This window comes from Arachis hypogaea, chromosome 10 (genome assembly GCF_003086295.3).
Source record: "Arachis hypogaea cultivar Tifrunner chromosome 10, arahy.Tifrunner.gnm2.J5K5, whole genome shotgun sequence".
NCBI classification, from domain to species: domain Eukaryota; kingdom Viridiplantae; phylum Streptophyta; class Magnoliopsida; order Fabales; family Fabaceae; genus Arachis; species Arachis hypogaea.
This window is the reverse complement of record NC_092045.1, coordinates 70,873,931-70,892,755: the sequence shown is the minus strand read 5'-3', so window position 1 is coordinate 70,892,755 and position 18,825 is coordinate 70,873,931. Positions and strand designations below refer to the sequence as shown.

General features: G+C 35.7%; 1 long non-coding RNA gene across 1 annotated transcript; it reads right to left on the bottom strand.

Moving 5' to 3' along the window:
• Positions 1-12,423: 12,423 nt before the first annotated feature.
• LOC140175496 (uncharacterized) lies at positions 12,424-13,609 on the bottom strand. Its single transcript, XR_011866314.1, has 3 exons — positions 13,534-13,609; positions 12,709-12,992; positions 12,424-12,629 (listed from the first exon to the last, which is right to left on the bottom strand). It is a non-coding gene; the product is annotated as an uncharacterized lncRNA (long non-coding RNA).
• Between the last annotated feature and the right edge of the window lie 5,216 nt (positions 13,610-18,825).

Here is an 18,825-nt window from a genome sequence, read left to right as displayed (position 1 = left end):
TTTTCATGAATGATGCACCACAAGCAAGAATGGAAGCGGAAAATAGAATATGCAGCAACCAGTTAACCTACCAGCTGAAGGTAGCAACTCGGAGAGTCGACATACCCCTTTGTTAATCTTTGGATGCACCAAGGACGGTGCAAACTTTTAAGTGTGGGGAGGTCGTCCGACTAGTCGGCGTTTTTGGGTGACAAGTTTCTAATCCCAACACTTTTGCATTTCATTTTTTTAGGTCTTTTAGGTAGCGTTTGGTGGAGAGACAGAGACGGAAATACTGAGACTGAGAGACAAAGATTGAAATAAATCTCAGTATTCTGTTTGGTGTAAAATGTGAGACAAAAATTGAAAAAAAAGAATGAAACTCTAATTTAATTTGCACAAAGGGTAAAACTGGAATTAATTAATTAAAATGAAGGTATTTTAGGTATAAAATGTTATTAAAGTTTCAGTCTCCATCTCTAAAAATTTTAGTCCTCAGTGTCCTTACCTTTTAGAGGTACTGAAATGCTGAAATTTTGGAGACAGAGATAGAAATTTTAGTACCAGTCTCTGAACCAACAAACATGATACTAAGTCTCAATCTCTCAGTCTCTATCTCAGTACCTCAAAACAAACACTACCTTAGGATTTTTAGTCACGTTTTCTTATTTTGCATATATATGTATAATAAGCTTAGTCAAAATCATGATATTTTCCAAGGATTTATTCTATAGGGCATCCCAATTGATTTGAGTGAAAAAAAAACTTTTTATAGAACTTGCTCAAATTCTATACATTGTGGATCATGTTTTTGAGCTAAGAACACAAGCTTGTGAGTCTTGAGCCTAATTGCGTGGTTACATTATATAACCACTTACTTTCCTTCTTGTGTGCATTATTCTCTTTCTATGATTGTAATCTTTGATTTGTTTGATTCTTTATATCCATTAGTCCATGTATACATGCATTTATATGATTGAGGCCATCATTTCATTTAGCTCACTTACCCAAATAGCCTACCTTTCATCAACCATTGTTAGCCAACTTTGAGACGGCAATTAACCCACTTTGTTCTTTAATTTAGCACATTACAAGCTTTAAAGCGAAAGACAATAAATATCCTTAGTTTGGATCTTTGATTAGCTTAGGCTGGTGAATGTGTGTATCATTCAAGTATGGGAAACATGGGACATTGGTTGAGGTAAAAGGGTGCTTTTGTATTTTGTTGAAAATATTGGGAATTGGATACATACTCATATATTAATTAAATGTTTAAACCATATGCATTGATACCTTTGTATATACTTTATTGCAAAAAGAAAAAGAAAAAAAAGAGAAAAACAAAAGAAAAATAGAAAAAGAAAAAATATATACAAAAAAAAGAAAACCAAAAGAAAGAAATAAAAAAAAGGGACAAAATGCCCCAAAGTAAAGTTCAATAAAAATCAATGCATATTGATAAACCCCATTTGTAGGGTTTATCTTGTATTGATTTTAAGGGATTTTATGACCTTTTACCCACATTTATTAAATGAATTAGCATGTTTTGTGATTGTCTCCTTATTTGTGCTTAAATATGAAAACATGCTTTTTAGGCCTTTAACTTGATGATTTTAATCTCCCTTTGATTCCACTAGATGCCTTGATGTGTATGTTAGTGATTTCAGATTGAAAAGGCTAGGAATGGATCAAAGGAGTAAAGAGGAAAGCATGCAAAGTAGAGAAATCATGGAAAAAGCCAAAGAGTTGAACTCGCCCATGGACGCGCGCGCACACCAGGCGCTTACGCGCACCTTGCGAAATGGCCCATGGACGCGTACGCGTGCTGTGCGCATACACATCGGTGCTGATATATGATTTTTTAATGAATTCAAAACCAATGAATTCTGAGGAGTTGTGGGGCCCAATCCCAACCAACTTTGGCACTTGAACTACTATTTAAAGCCAAGGATTGAAGAGAAAAGGAGATTAACTCACTTTCAATCATTCACACTCATTAGGATTAGTTAGAAGTAGTTTCTAGAGAGAGAAGCTCTCACTTCTCTCTAGGATTAGGATTAGGATTAGGTTTAGTTCTTAGATCTAGATTTAGATTCACTCTTTCTTCTACTTCTACCTTTCAATTCCTTGTTATTACATTCATTCTTCTTCCATTCTTTTGTTGTAATCTCTTTCATGTTGTTCTTGTATTTTGTTGTAGATCTACTTTTGTTTCTTCCACTCTCTTTCAATTCAATCAAGGTAATTCATAATAAATGTATTTCTTTTGATTGTTGTTGTTAATTCTTTTCAATAATTGTTGTTAGATTCTACTCTTGTTATCAATTTACTATGCTTTTCTTTTGTACCTTCAAAGTGTTTGATGAAATGCTTGGTTGGATTTTAGTGTAGGTTTTGTTCCTCTTGGATTTGGTTGAGTGATTACTGACTCTTGAGTTATCTAATTCCTTTGTTGATTGATAATTAGAAGTTGCTAATTGATTTGAATGCCTCTAAATCTAGTCTTTCCTTTAGGAGTTGATTAGGACTTGTGGAATCAAATTGATTCATCCACTTGACTTTCCTCCATGAGTAGAGGTTAATTAAGTGGGAGCAATGGACAATTTGTTGTCACAATTGAGGAAGATAACTAGGATACCAAGAGCTTTGTTAGTTGTTAGTTTATTTTCCTTGCCATTTATAATTCTTGTCTAAAATCTTAAAAACCTCAAAATATGACTCATAACCAATAACAAGACACTTTATTGTTACTTGTGACAACCAAATTTTTGTATGAAAGGATTATTGATTGATTTAGAAACTATACTTTGACGAGAATTCAATTGTAAAATTCTAAACCGTCAAAAATCCAATCATCACATATGTATGGTGATCAAAAAGAGAATGCATGAGTATGTGAAAAAGTGAAGAATGGGTAGTTAGGTTAACACTTAAATTGTATAGGTTGTCATAGGTTAGGTAGGAAGCTTAAGTTAATCAAAGATTCAAATTGCAAGCTCACTTGACCATATACATCCTACCTTGACCCTAGCCCCATTACAACCTTGTGGAAAGTCCTCATGATATTTGTATGCATGCATGAAATAACTGTTAATTGTTAGATGAAAAACAAATCTTGGGAAGCATGATTAGGGGAGAATTGAGTGAATTGGCCCTATACACTTGAGCGACTAGAGCGGATACACATCCGGTGAGGGTTTGACTGCTCAATTACATGTCTCCACTCAAAATCATCACTTTTCTTGCAAGTTTGTAAAAGTATTCAATAACTCACTTCAATTGTGGATTTGATGTGATTGCTATTACTTTAGCCCTTGTGCTTATATATGTCTTCTTGGGAATTGATTTATTTTGGCCAAGTGGTTGCATTCATTTAAATAGATTGCATGTAGATATGTTGCATATAGATTGGTTTACATTGAATAAATGTCGATACCTTTTATTTCTTTCTTGATTCTAGCATGAGGACATGATTGGTTTAAGTGTGGGGAGTTTGATAAACCCCATTTTTAGGGTTTATCTTGTGCTTAATTTAGGGAATTTTATCAACTTTTCTCACACTTATTCAATGAAATGGCATGTTTTCATGATTTTCTCCTTAATTTGTGCTTAAGTGTAAAACATGCTTTTTAGGCCTTAATTTGCTAATTTTGATTCACCTTAATTCCAGTCGATGCCTTGATATGATCGTTGAGTGATCTCAGGTTCATGAGGCAAGTATTGAATGAAAGAAGTGAAGAGAAAAGCATGCATAATGGAGAGTTTACGAAGAAACAAGGATTTGGGATGCTGAGATCAACGCGCACGTGCAGCAGACGTGCAAGCGTGGAAAGTGAAGTCGCATGGCGACGTGTACGCGTGACAGACACGTACGCGTCGATGCTCGCACGTGACCTCATTAAAGTGAAAATGTTAGGGGCAATTTCTGAGCTTCCCAGGCCCAAATCCAACTCAGTTTCTGAGCCTATTACATGCAGAAATCAAGAGGAGTCTAGGGGGAAGCACATAGTTGGGAGTTTTCATCATGCTTTAGTTAGTTTCTAGAGAGAGAAGCTATCCCCTCTCTCTAGAATTAGGTTAGGTGTATATTAGAATTTCTTAGATCTAGATTTAATTCATGCTTTGATTTACTTTTCCTCTCTAATTTCTTGTTCTTCTACCCTTGCTTCTCTAGTTTAATATTCTACTTCTTGTAATTGTTTACTTTGTTGTTAATGCACTCTTGTTCCTTCTATTTTCCTTTTAAAGCAATTTACGTTTGATTTTCTTTATTGTTGATTTAAGTTGTTGTTGTTAATTCCATTGCAATTAGTAGTGGTAGATTTATATTTCTTGCAATCTTGTTTACTTTTCTTTTGTGCCTTTCAAGTGTTTGATAAAATGTTTAGAAGGATGTTAGAGTAGATTTTTATGTTCTTGTCTTGGGATGGTAACTTAGGTGAAATTAAGTTGCTAATGTCCAAGTCTTGATAATTAGTGAGAAAGTTAGGATTTATGGATTAGAATTGGTATAGCTCATTTGACTTTCCTTCACATGTTAGAGGATGACTTAATGGGATTAATCCTTGCAATTATCGTGTTGTGGTTAGTAACAAGGGTATAGATCCTTAATCATCAACCCTTGCCAATACCTTTTATCATTTGAGTTTCTTTTACTTTCTTGTCATTTACCTTTCATGTCTCTTATCAAAACCCTAAAATATGCATTTTGTAACCAATAACAAGAACACTTCCTTGCAATTCTTTGAGAGACGACCCGAGGTTTAAATACTTCGATTATTATTTTTATTGGGTTTTGTTACTTGTGACAACCAAATTTTTGCCTAAGAGGATTGTTTGTTGGTTTAGAAACTATACTTTCAATGAGATTTTATTTGTGAAATTCTTTACTGACCGACAATTTCAGCTCATCATGTCATGTGATCTCATTAAAGGAACACGCTAGGTGCGATTTCTGAGCTCATGGAGGCCCAAATCCAACTCAATTCTGAAGTATTTGAGGCAGAATTCAAGATGGAAAACATGGGGAGAGAGCAATTAGGTTTAGTTTTAGAAACATGCTTTGGGTTATATTCTAGAGAGAGAAGCTCTCCATTCTCTCTAGAATCTGGGTAGATTTAGGTTAATCTCTCTTAGATTCAAGCTTTAATTCTTGTTTTTATCTAGTTTCTTTTATCTTTCCTTGTTTTTCTGCCTTAATTTTCTTAGTTTATCTTGTTAATTTCTCACTTGTGCCACTTTTTATGTTCATGAATTCTTGTTACTTTTAATTTCCTTTAATGTAATTGATGACTTTTTATGTTTTTTATTGTTTAATTGAGTTGTTATTGTTATTTTCTTGCATTTAGTAGTAGTAGCTTTTATTATTTTTGCAATTTGATATGCTTTCTTTTTATGCACACCAAGTGTTTGATAAAATGATTGGCTTAGTTTTAGAGTAGATTTTGAGCATTCTTGGCTTGGAAAGAGAAGTTTGGTAATCTTGAGTCATTAATACCTAATTTGGATTGGTGATCTAATGTTGTTAGTTAATCTTGTTTCCATTGACATTACTTATGGATTGGGGTTAACTAGGCATATTTGACTTTTTTTCGATGCGAAGATAACGTAATAGGCTTAACTCTTGGTAATTGTTGTGTCATAATTAATGACTAGGATAGAAAACCTTGATTTTCAATCCTTGCCATGAATGCCTCTTTAGTAGTTGTCATCTTTAGTTGTTTGATTTATTTTCTTGTCATTTAGATCATTGCTTTTTATCATTAACCCACCCTGTGAAACTCATAACCAATAATTAAATATTCGATTGCAATTCCCCTGGAAAATGACCCGGGAATAATACTCTCGGTATTTTTATTGGGTTGAACTTGTGACAACCAAATTAAACTTTGATAGAGAATCCATTGCTGGTCTAGACTATGCTTGCAACAAAGTGATTCAATTATTTTGAGAAATTCTAGACCGACATAAATTCTATCATCAAGTTTTTGGCGCCGTTGCCGGGAAATTGCAATGTGCACTTGTTATTGGTTATTGTTCATGAATATTGTGAATATGTTTACTTTTTGTTTCTTTGTTAGTTCTTGCTACTTTTAGTAATTATTTTCTTTGTTTCTTATGAGCTTTTGTTTTTATTTTTCCTTTTCTACTATGAATTCTCATATCTTTGGCTATGAGTTTGGTTACAATTATGTTGGAGGAAATGAAAGCTTCAATGAAGAATCACATTATGGGAAAGGAGGAGCCACATGCTTACATTTAACCTTCATGGCAACAACCTCCTCCGATCTCTTATGGTAACAATCCACCCCATAATGTACACATTTATCACTATAAAAAAATAGGGTTAAAACGGCGGTTATTTTTGGTAATTACGGCGGTTAGAACCGCCATTATTACCGAAAATGGTGCCTCCAAGAAACACCGTTATTCTGGGCGCCATTCTGGTTATTACGGCGGTTTTCAAAAAACCGCCACAATTACCTGAGGTTAATACGGCGGTTTTTTTAGGGTTAAAATGGTGGTTTAGAACCGCCATTATTTCCGTATAAAATGGTGGTTTTTGAATTGTTTAAAATGGCGGCTATAACCGCCGTTTTTACCGGGATGTTGTGGCATCATTTCTGTTTAAAATACCGATTTTTAACCGCCATTTTTACCATTATAACCGCCATTTTTACCAGGTTATAATGGCATCTTGTGTGTTTAAAATGGCAGTTTCTAACTGCCGTTTTTACCAGGTTATAATGGCATCATTTTTGTTTAAAATGGCAGTTTTTAACCGCCATTTTTACCAACGTATAATAGCATCGTCTTCATTTAAAATGAGGGTTTCTAACCATTGTTTATACCTAATTATGATGACAATTTTATGCTTTTCAAAATAAGATTGAAACCACCAATTTAAAGTGATATTTTCGAAACTCACTTAAAAATCTCATAATAACCAAAAAAGGCATAACCATAAATCAAACATCAAGTAGTTGTATATATGCAAATTAATAGAATATTGTTAAACACACCACAATTGAAGAATTACAATGGTGTATGTCACTGACTCCACAATACAAATTCATAGGTTTAAACAGTAGCTATTGAATCATAGTAGTGTGTTATTGTTAAACTTGATTGTCGTGTTAAAATCATGGTTCGTCTTTACTAAGAGAAGCTTGTGAATCTCTCCTAGAGGGGATATTTGGGTTGATGTTCTTGGTTGGTATCTCGTGATTGTGCTTTCCCTCATATGTAGTGACAAATGCTCTTGGATCATTTATTGCTCTCTCCACATGCTTTCGAACATTACACCTCACATTTGTACATCTGTAGTAACTTCTGCAATATATGTCAGTTTATGTTATCAGAATAAAATTAATGAGAAAAGAAAAAGAACAAGATGCTAGTTAGTAGTCATATGAGTATGATTTTAAACTTTCTTGAGTCCTTAGTTTTAACTTACATTTTAGAAGCAGGAAGTAAAACTTGTAATCACCAACCTTTCAGGGATCATTTTATTAGCAAATTAATCTTTGGAGAGTATACGGTGAAGAGATGGTGGGAAATCTCACATCCACCATCTACATTACAGCCATACAGCAATACAAAGAAATGAAAAGATCATTAAAGCACTACAAAGCAGAACCGAAAATTCATTTTTTTTCAAAGATTTATTCTGATAGTGTATGCAACTTTAATTATTGGTACTAAAGAACAATCAATAAGTACAAATCGGGGATATGGATTGCCCTTCACCACTGGTGCGCGAAATTGTGAACAATACTTTTCACAACTCTCATAATCCCCGGTCATGAACCCCAAAAACTTGGTAGCTCAATACCATGGCATTACACAACTTCGCACAACTAACCAGCAAGTGCACTGGGTCGTCCAAGTAATAAACCTTACGCGAGTAAGGGTCGATCCCACGGAGATTGTTAGTATTGAAGCAAGCTATGGTCATCTTGTAAATCTTAGTCAGGCAAACTCAAATGTATATGGTGATGAACGAAAATAACATAAAAGATAAAGATAGTGATACTTATGTAATTCATTGGTAGGAACTTCAGATAAGCGTATGAAGATGCCTTCCCTTCCGTCTCTCTGCTTTCCTACAGTCTTCATCCAATTCTTCTTACTCCTTTCCATGGCAAGCTCGTGTAGGGTTTCACTGTTGTCAGCAGCTACCTCCCATCCTCGCAGTGAAAGCTAATGCACACACTCTGTCACAGTGCTGCCAATCACCGGTGTGGTTCCCTCCCCTACCGGAATAGAATCCAGTGATTCTTTTGCGTCTGTCACTAACGCCCGGTAGGTTACAGGTTTGAAGCACGTCACAGTCATTCAGTCATTGAATCCTACTCAGAATACCACAGACAAGGTTAGACCTTCCGGATTCTCTTGAATGCTGCCATCAATTCTTGCCTATACCACGAAGATTCTGACTTCACGGAATGGCTGGCTCGTTTGTCAGGCGAGCACTCGGTTGTCAGGCGATCAACCATGCATCGTGCAATCAGGAATCCAAGAGATATTCACCAAGCCTCAAATGCTTGTAGAACAAGAGTGGTTGTCAGTCACTTTGTTCATGGGTGAGAATGGTGATGGGCGTCAATCATCACCTTCATCAAGTTGAAGAACAAGTGATATCTTAGATAAAGAACAAGCGGAATTGAATGGAAGAACAATAGTAATTGCATTAATACTCGAGGTACAGCAGAGCTCCACACCTTAATCTATGGTGTGTAGAAGCTCCACCGTTGAAAATACATAAGCATAAGGTCTAGGCATGGCCGAATGGCCAGCCTCCCAATGATCTAAGATCTAAAGTGATCAAAAGATATAAAGATCCAAAGATCTAAAGATCCAAAGATTTCTAATACAATAGTCAAAGGTCCTATTTATAGAAAACTAGTAACCTAAGGTGTACAGAAATGAGTAAATGACATAAAAATCCACTTCCGGGCCCACTTGGTGTGTGCTTGGGCTGAGCAATGAAGCAAATTTCGTGCAGAGACTCCTCTTGGAGTTAAACGCCAGCTTTAGTGCCAGTTTGGGCGTTTAACTCCCATTTGGGTGCCAGTTCCAGCGTTTAACGCTGGAATTTCCTGAGGTGACTTTGAACGCCGGTTTGGGCCATCAAATCTTGGGCAAAGTATGGACTATCATATATTGCTGGAAAGCCCAGGATGTCTACTTTCCAACGCCGTTAAGAGCGCGCCAATTGGGCTTCTGTAGCTCCAGAAAATCCACTTCGAGTGCAGGGAGGTCAGAATCCAACAGCATCTGCAGTCCTTTTTGGTCTCAGAATCAGATTTTTGCTCAGGTCCCTCAATTTCAGCCAGAAAATACCTGAAATCACAGAAAAACACACAAACTCATAGTAAAGTCCAGAAAAGTGAATTTTAACTAAAAACTAATAAAAATATACCAAAAACTAACTATATCATATCAAAAATATACTAAAAACAATGCCAAAAAGTATACAAATTATCCGCTCATCAACCACCTTCTGCCCGTACTTCCTCCAGTGGAAGCCATCTCCAATTATCTCCGAATCTGTAGAACTCTGCAGCACAATGCGTGGCTCGATTAATGCTTCCTCCGACACTGCTGCTTCATTGGATCAACTCTCATTCCTCCTAAAGGAAGAGAAGCATTAAGCATAAAGTATATACTTTAATTAAAGACATGATGATGACAGTGAACTCAGGTCACAATTCAAAAAATAGAATTACTAATATCTTACTGGATTGAGAGTTTTACAATAATGAAAAATGTATCAAGTTAATTTGTGCTAATTTCTCATGTGACAAATCACTTATCCATTTTTCAAATTAGTGTTAGAATATCTATTTATCCAATTCGACATTACAATGGCTGTAACAGTGGCTTTGTGAACTTTTTCTTCTCAAGTAGTTGTTAGAATATCTATTTAGCTCAGAGATGTTAAAGCCATAAACATAAAGATAAAGAAAATACATTGCAGCTATTTACAAAGAACAGAGACCAACCTCGCAACGTTACGCCTGAGGCCACTAAAGCCTAGTACTATTTGAAGTGTTGAAGCAATAATAAGAGCACCCTGGATTGCCCGCATTATTCTCTTGAATTTCAATGAACATATAGAATGAGAGAAAAATAGAGTGGTGGAGTTTACCATAACTGTGATCATATTCCTTACAATCTCAGCAACACTTACCCCATGTATTACATAGTGAGAAATTATCTCAGAAGCAAGATATTCCTGTAACAAGAATAGCCAAATGTTTGCTATCAAAATAGATTTACCAGCCAAAAAAGAATAAGAAAAAGACCGCCAATAGTTCTTAAACAAAACAATTTACCTTTGCAACAACATCATTAGCAATCAGTTTTCCAGCAGCAAGCATAACAACATCTCTATTTAACTCCTCGGCATAAAGTGGTATAAAGTGAAGAGGAGTGTGAGACTACATCTCTGTAACTCGATTGTTTGAGCATGTTATGCCTTTCCAATATTGTCCACACGGATCATCACCACTCGCTTGCCAACCTAGCTGTGAAGGTGAGTTCATAGATTGAAATAAAATCCTTAATAAAATCCTTATAGCGGCCGCTGCATCAAACATCAGAAAAGAGATTGATATTCATCTAATTGGTGGCCTATATATGATATGATAAAAGCTATGAATGTACTTATGTACATATATATAGATTCTAATTGGTGGCCTATCTCTTATCAAATTTTCAAACCATTTCCCGTACTAATGAAAGTAACAACTAACAAGTATGGCATATTTATGCTTCCCATAATGGATCAATTTTTCCTTTAGTCTTGTAGGGGTATTAAGAGACGAGAAGGGAAGGAAATTAATGATCACAAGAATCTTATAATGTTAAATAGTAAGCATCCTTTTTGAGTGCTTAAAATACTATAAAGTTGATGGTGCTTAAAATACTATAAAATACTATAACGCATAAATTAAACAAGAGAATAAGGGTGGTCATTTGATTAAACAATTTATATGACATTCTTCATTTCAAAAATATCATGTAATAATTAAGGACATAATAATAACGGGACTCTATTATATATTCATTTTTTTGTTTTTATATAATATTTAGGGCATAAAGATGAATATCAATAATCCAATGAAAATAGTATTGCATGAGAATTTCAGAGAACTTATCAGCAGTGTAAACCTTGTTAAGCAGAGGGTTTATGTAATAATTCTGAATGAAGTCACTGTTGCCAGCACTAACAAGATGTGTAGCACCAGATATGATGGATGAAGCATTTGATTGTCCTGCTACTTTCACCAATATATTCTGACATTCTTTGTAGTGTTCCAATTGCTGGCTCAATGGAATTGCATCCTGCATCCAAAGGGGAAAAAAGACTAAATTTGAAAACCACACACAGACACACACACAAAAACATAATAAGAGACTTATATGGAGTTTATAGGAGCCTATTTGCTTTCTCAAATAAATTTTTTTTCATGCTTCACATTAATATTAACATCACAATAATAAAAAGTTGAGTTTGCAGTTAAAGAAACCTTAATGAAGTAAAAGATTCTTGTTCTATAGAGAATGATAGAAGCATCAAGAGGGTTTTTTCTTCTTGTTCTCTCTACAGCTAAGGGAAATGGAGGGCTCTCAAATGGTTCTGCTGCAATTTCAAACCTAATATACCTCTCTCAACCATGACAGATATATTTAGGAAAGACTGGACTACACTTTCAGAGTTCAATCATGCAAGAGGAAAAAATTACAACAGTAAAATACCTACCTCAACCCTTTTTTTCTCTATAGATAATATTGATGGAAGGGAGATTGTATAGTCTTTTCTCATGATCCTTCTCCCTCTATTTCCTTCACTCTTCTTCAACAGCCTTCTCTTTGGCAGCCTGATATTTAAAATCAACCTTTATTTTTATTTTCCCACACAGGAACAAGATACACACACTAAATTCATCAACTTGGAAGCATCAAATATCGAATTTTTATTTTCCTCAGTTTAGAAATAATGAGGAAGTAAATGATTTGGGGAACCAGGAATGAGAGAATAAAATTACAAAGATAGCACAGAAGAATAAAACTATTTTGCTTCTATACTTCTATTATGTGTACAAACTATGACTAAATCTAACAACAGAAACATGTCAAATTTCAGCAGATGCTCTATACCTCTTCCTTGAGTCTATTCTCAACATGGAAACTAGACAATTGCTACATGCTGAACTAACACACTAGCCTCTGACTTGTTCTTATTGCGGCACCAACTTGGATAGCAGATTTTACCCTTTTTGGAAAGCACTAAGGTTGACAATGGCGATCGCTCGGACCATTGCAGAAGCTTTAATAGTTTCTGAGGAAAGAAAACACAACAACAATAAATAAATAGTAATCAGTGTTGTTTGATGAGAGGTCTTCCTTATAGGAAGTTCCTAGCTCTCTAATTATATATAAATAGATTTAGATAGAGATCTGCAGAAGTTGATATATATCGCAAAACACAAGAAACAGAAACAACACAGGTATCATTGTAATTGCAGTGATTATTTCAAATGTAGCAATTATATTTGAGATGACAATTTCATACAGTTCCAGTAGAAACACCGGATTCAATATTTGAGGATCCATCCAAAGGATCAAATACAATGATGTATCTGCAAAATGGATAGGGAAATTGTTACTTGGAAATGGTGAATAATGGGTATTAGTTATTTCTAAAGCTCTATAACTCACTTTCCCTGCTGTTTTGGCTTCACAAAAACAACATCTTCAAGCTCTTCTGAAACAAGAAGGCATTGAAAAGAAAACAAATTGCAGTAATTTATATGTAATAGGTAGATTAGACTTGGAGCATTTGACAGTTACAGAGATAGAGAGACTTACAGTGAACAAGGAAAGATAGGGGGAGAAAACTCTAACTTGCTGTCTTTACTTGTTTCACTTTTGCTATCAACAACTCTCAATTTTTGCATGTGTGGCTTTGCCATACTGATTAGATAATCACATTCCTCTTTGATCTGCTCAGATTAAAAAGCTAAATTTCAGTATTTGAAAAGTGATGACAATACAATCCATCAAATTAATGCTCTTAAAAAACATGAACATCAACCAGGATTTAAACACAATGTCATTGCATCATGTAAAGCTCACAAGCAAATTGTAAATACTAATTTAAATGCTACGATTAATCATCATGCAGCCAAAGAAAACAGAAACACAATTTGCACAATTTATTATCCTAATCTTTGAATTGAAAATATAACAAAAGAGAGGAGGATTCATCAACATGAGCTACCAGTAACTAGAGATCAAATCATAATACCACCAATTTTATTGAACAACATTCAAGGTATTACGCATTGTCACAAACAAGAAAAACAGAATCACTAGTGATAGGAAACAGAGCATATATCAATATAGTTAAGCTAGTTTGGATTTGTTATCAAATCAGTCCAAAATTATAAGTTAATATAACTAAATGATAAACATCAAAGCTAATTATAAGTCCAATTTCTAAGTTAATAACCCCCTGGCCAAAATCCTACCTAAAAACCCTACCTCGTAAAACCTAAGAATCTTGACGGAAGGAAAAACTTGAAGCATAGTAGCTCGATAAAGGAGGCTGTAGTCGGAGAACACCGCCGAAGGAGATCGTCACTGGAGGAGAATATCGTTGGAAGAGATCTTTGTTTCAACCTTGCTCTCACACAGTGACATCGTTTCAGTTCGCGGCACGGTAGCTCAATTGAGTATATTGTAGCCGGAGGAGAACGCGTCGCCGGAGGAAAATGCGCCATCGGAGGAGAACATTGCCAGAGGAGATCATCACTGGAGAGATCGTCACTAAAGGAGACAACAAGGAGAGCGTCTCAGTTTATATCACACAATCTCGATGGAGGAGTTTCTAGTCGATCAAGGGTGAACGCCGCTGAGAATGAAGACCGTTGCTGGAGCAGATCGTCGCCGGAACAGAGCACAGTGGTAGCATCATTTTTGGGTTTCAGTGGTGGCAGCGTTAGTTTCGGTGCATAGTTTTAGGGTTTTCATCGTTGGAGAAGAGTTTTAGGCCATTTTAGTGTGAAGTTTCAGGGATTTTGTTGTTGGAGAAGAGTTTTGGGCCTTTTATTTTTTTAAATCATGGATCTAGTTAACGGTGGCTTAAAACCACCGAAATCACCAAAAACGGCCATTTTATGCAAATAAATTATGGCAACACCATAAAATGCCATAATACTCAAATATTATGGCAGTTTTTTAAAACTGCCATAATATAAATGCCGTTTTAAACAAGTTTTTTTTGTAGTGTATGACCCAACTCCTCAAGTTGTCAACCTTACTCACAAGTCCCATACCACCATTCACCTCCATATGATCCTAAACCATATCCACCATACCAACAATCATATGAGACATATTTAGAGCCACCACCATTCCAACACCAATACTCCCAAGAACCACAAATTTTATATACACCACCTCAAGACTCTCACCAATATGAACCACCTTCTAACTATGGCACCTTTCTCCAAAATAATGAAACCTCTCTTCCACAACCGCCTTCATTGGATGAAGTTCTCTAACCTTTAATGCAAGAACAAAGAGAGCTTCTTTCCATTCTTCAAAGATGAGAAGAAGACCTCCAAAAGATGGCTACTATAGCCGAAGCAATGGAGCACTTGATCTCATTGCACTCATACAATCAAGACACTTCCATTTACGAATTTGGAGAACTAATTGAGGAGTGTGATGAGAAAGAGAACATGGAGATTCAAGGTGAAAAACAGGAGTTGGAGCACAAATTGGAATAAGAGGAGGTAGTTGAGATCATTGGAATTGAAGAAGTGGTTGGAAAATTAAGGAGATTGATCAAAAAGTGGATTTCATCATTAATAATTTTTTGTCCACACATACCAACTCCCTTGATGATCTTGTTTAGCTTTCTCCCATTGAATTTGATTTGATGTTGAGGTAGATTTTACTCAACCTCCAAGGTATGACTTAAGTGATGGGAAAGAGCTAGAAGAAGTTGGTGAGGAACCATTTAAACTTGAGGAAGCTTGGCAAGAGATAGAGCTTGAAGAATCTTGTCAAGTGGTGAAGGCCCTTCAAAGAAGATGGACGGGAGTGGAAATTGCCATGTCAAGACCGTTGGAAGCATCTCTCCCTAGGTCACCATCATCCATTACATCATTCAAGCGGGAAAAATTCATCTCTCTTAGTTTTCTTATGCCGCTTAAATTTGGTTTGCTAGAAACGAATGGTCAACTTAGGATGTTTTGTAGGTTGAAGAGTAGAAGAGAGATGATTAATGGTTGGCATTGTAAATCAAGGTTCATTAAGGTTGAAGCCTCAAGGTCTAAGTGCAAAGGTTGGTATGGTTCTCAATTGATTAGGTCTAGTAGGATGTTTGGGTGTTAGTATGAGAATTTTGAAGTAAGCTTACCACCCAGAGGGAATTATGATGATCAACTTGAAGATGCGTGTGAAAACAAGGTTTGGGATCCCAGATTATTACATGAGGATCAACTTTGGGAGCTTCGAGCTTGTGGAGAACTTCACCAAGGGTTGGTGCACTTGATTGGAAATTCTGGCAATCATTTGAAATTCAAGCATTGGTGGAAGTTCAAGGATGAATTCAAGCACAAGCCTCCTTAATTAAAGCTCTCCATAAGTCCAACTTAAGGACAATAAATAAACGTGCTAGGTGGGAGACACCCCACTATGGTAACATCTTTTCATTTTTTTTCTTTTGTATATATTGGTAAATAAGTTTAAATTCCATGTTCTTTTAGTTTTGTTAAGTTTGTTTGGTAGTTAGTATGTTTAAATAAGGATTGGTGATATTTTGGTGACTTTGAAGGTTTTTAGATTGCTATTATAGATGCTTTTCTTTTATGTTAAAAAAAAGAGACCATGTCCCGTGTACCCATGACCCTCCAAATAACGGCCATGCCAGGACTGTGCGTGGATTGTGCCATCGCACGGTCCAGACAGTGAATCGTACACGTAGCTTGTGGGAGTTGTGCATCTAGCACAAGTTCTTCCCACGCGTATGCGTGACCCACACATACGCGTCACCTTCTTTTTCTCCTTGTCATGCCTACGTGTGATTGACGCATGCGCGTCACTTGCCATTTCTGCCACTAACGAGCGGATTTTCTATTGGTAAAGAAATTCACAAATATAATCGCATTGTAAGTATAGTTTCTAAACCAATGGAGAATCCTTTCGTACAAAAGTTTTGTTTGTCACTTAAGCAAACCCAATAAAAATAAATAACCGAAGTATTCAAACCTCGAGTCGTCTTCTCAAGGAATCGCAACGAGGTGTGTTTTATTATTGGTTATGGAAAAAGATATATTTTATTTTGGGTTTTTGAAATAAGGAACAAGTAATTTAAATGACAAGAAAAATAAATTAATAATTAAGAAAACTCTTGGCAAGGTATGAAAATTAGAAGTCCTATCCTAGTTATTCTTATCAATTATGATGAGAATTTCTCGTTGCTCCTACTTAGTCAACCTCTAACTATGAAGGTAAGTCAAGTGGATAAATCAATATGAATCCTCAAGTCATAGTCAATTCCCAAAGAAAGACTAGAGTTAGTGGAATTCAAGTCAATTAGCAACTTCCAATTATCAATCAACAAAAGAGTTTGATAACTCAAGAGTCTCTAATTACTCAACCAAAGCCAAGAATATAGAAAGCTAAATAAAAATCATATATCTGAAATACCTCAAATTATATTAAATAGAAAGTAAGATTGAACATAGGAATCCATAAACAAAAATTGGCAACATCAAGTAATCAACTAAAGTAATAGAGTAAATAAAAGTAGAAGAAAACATAAAGTAAAGTAAAGGAATATTAAACCTGGAATTGAAAAGACGAAGAAATCCTAATCCTAATCCTAAGAGAGAGGAGAGAGCCTCTCTCTCTAAAAGCTACATCTAAAAACCTAAAATTATGAATTATCAGCTTCTACTTCGTATCCCTTAAGTCTCTACATGTTCCCTGGCTTTATTATGTGTTTCTGGACCGAAAACTGGGTCAAAACATGGCCTGAAATCGCTCCCAGCGTGTTCTATTAATTCTGCACATCGCGCATGTCATTCGTATGCGTCATCCACGCGTCCGCATCATTCAGCATTTTTCCTGCCACGCGTACGCGTCGTTCACACATTCACGTTGTCTGTGCAGACTCCAATACACGCGTTCGTGTCATGCATGCGAATGCGTCATTGCGATTTTCTCCATTTCACACGGTCACGTGAGCCATGCGTCCGTGTCGGTGTTCGCTGGTCATCTCCTTAGTTTCTTGTGTTCCTTCCATTTTCGCAAGCTTCCTCTACATTCTCTAAGCCATTCCTGCCCTATGAAGCCTGAAACACTTAACACATGGATCACGGCATCGAATGGTATAAAGGAGAATTAAAATACGTAATTAAAAGATCTCTAGGAAGCAAGTTTTCAACCATAGAACTAAACTAGGAAGGAATTGTAAAATCATGCAAATCATATGAATAAGTGGGCAAGAATTTGATAAAAACCACTCAATTAAACACAATATAAACCATAAAATAGTGGTTTATCAACCTCCCCACACTTAAACATTAGCATGTCCTCATGCTTAGCTTAAGGAGATGAAACAAATGAGTAGGGAAAAGCAAGACTCATACAATGAAACCTACAGCCAAGAAAACTCTGGGCAAGGTATGAAAATTAGAAGTCCTATCCGAGTTATCCTTATCGATTGTGATGAGAATTACTTGTTGCTCTCATTTAGTCAACCTCTAACTATGAAGGTAAGTCAAGTGGATAAATCAATATGAATCCTCAAGTCCTAGTCAATTCCCAAAGAAAGACTAGAGTTAGTGGAATTCAAGTCAATTAGCAACTTCCAATTATCAATCAACAAAAGAGTTTAATAACTCAAGAGTCTATAATTACTCAACCAAAGCTAAAAGGAGAAAAATCCAAATTATTTATATCATAAATAAAAGAAATAAATTATCGATCTGAGATACCTCAAAAATTTATTAAATAGAATATCCAAATCTAACATGAAGAGTTCATAAGCTAATTTGGCAACATAAGTCATGAATAAATAAAAGCATTAAAGTATCTAAACGTAGAAGAGAAGTCAAAATAAAGGAATATTGAACCTCGTATGAAGAAATAATCCTAACCTAATAACTAAAATAAATCCTAATCCTAAAACCTAAGAGAGAGGAGGGAACCTCTCTTTCTAAAAACTACATCTAAGAACTAAAAATTATCAATTATGAATGTTGTATGAATGAATGGATGTATTCCCCCACTTTATAGCCTCTTAATCTATGTTTTCTGGGTCGAAAATTGGGCCAGAAATAGCCCAGAAATCGCTGGGACCGAATTCAAACACGTGCAGGTCGCTGGAATTTCTGCAAAACGACGCGTCTGTGTGATTCACGCGTGCGAATCATTTTTCTGTAGGGCCAGTATAGAAAATTACATTCCAATATGAATCCCCGAACGTTAGCTTTCCAACGCAACTAGAACCGCCTCATTTGGATCTATATAGATCAAGTTATGACCATTTGAGTGCAAAGAGGTCAGGCTGGATAGCTTAGCAATTTCTTCAACTTCTTGTATTTCTTCCACTTTTGCATGCTTCCTTTTCATCCTCTGAGCCATTCCTGCCCTGTGATTTCTGAAATCACTTAACACACATATCACGGCATCGAATGGTAAAAATGGAGGATTAAAATTAATAAAATTAAGGTCAAAAAACATGTTTTCAATCATGGCACAAAATTAGGAAGGAAAATGCAAAACATGCGATTAGTATGAATAAGTAGGTAAAGAGTT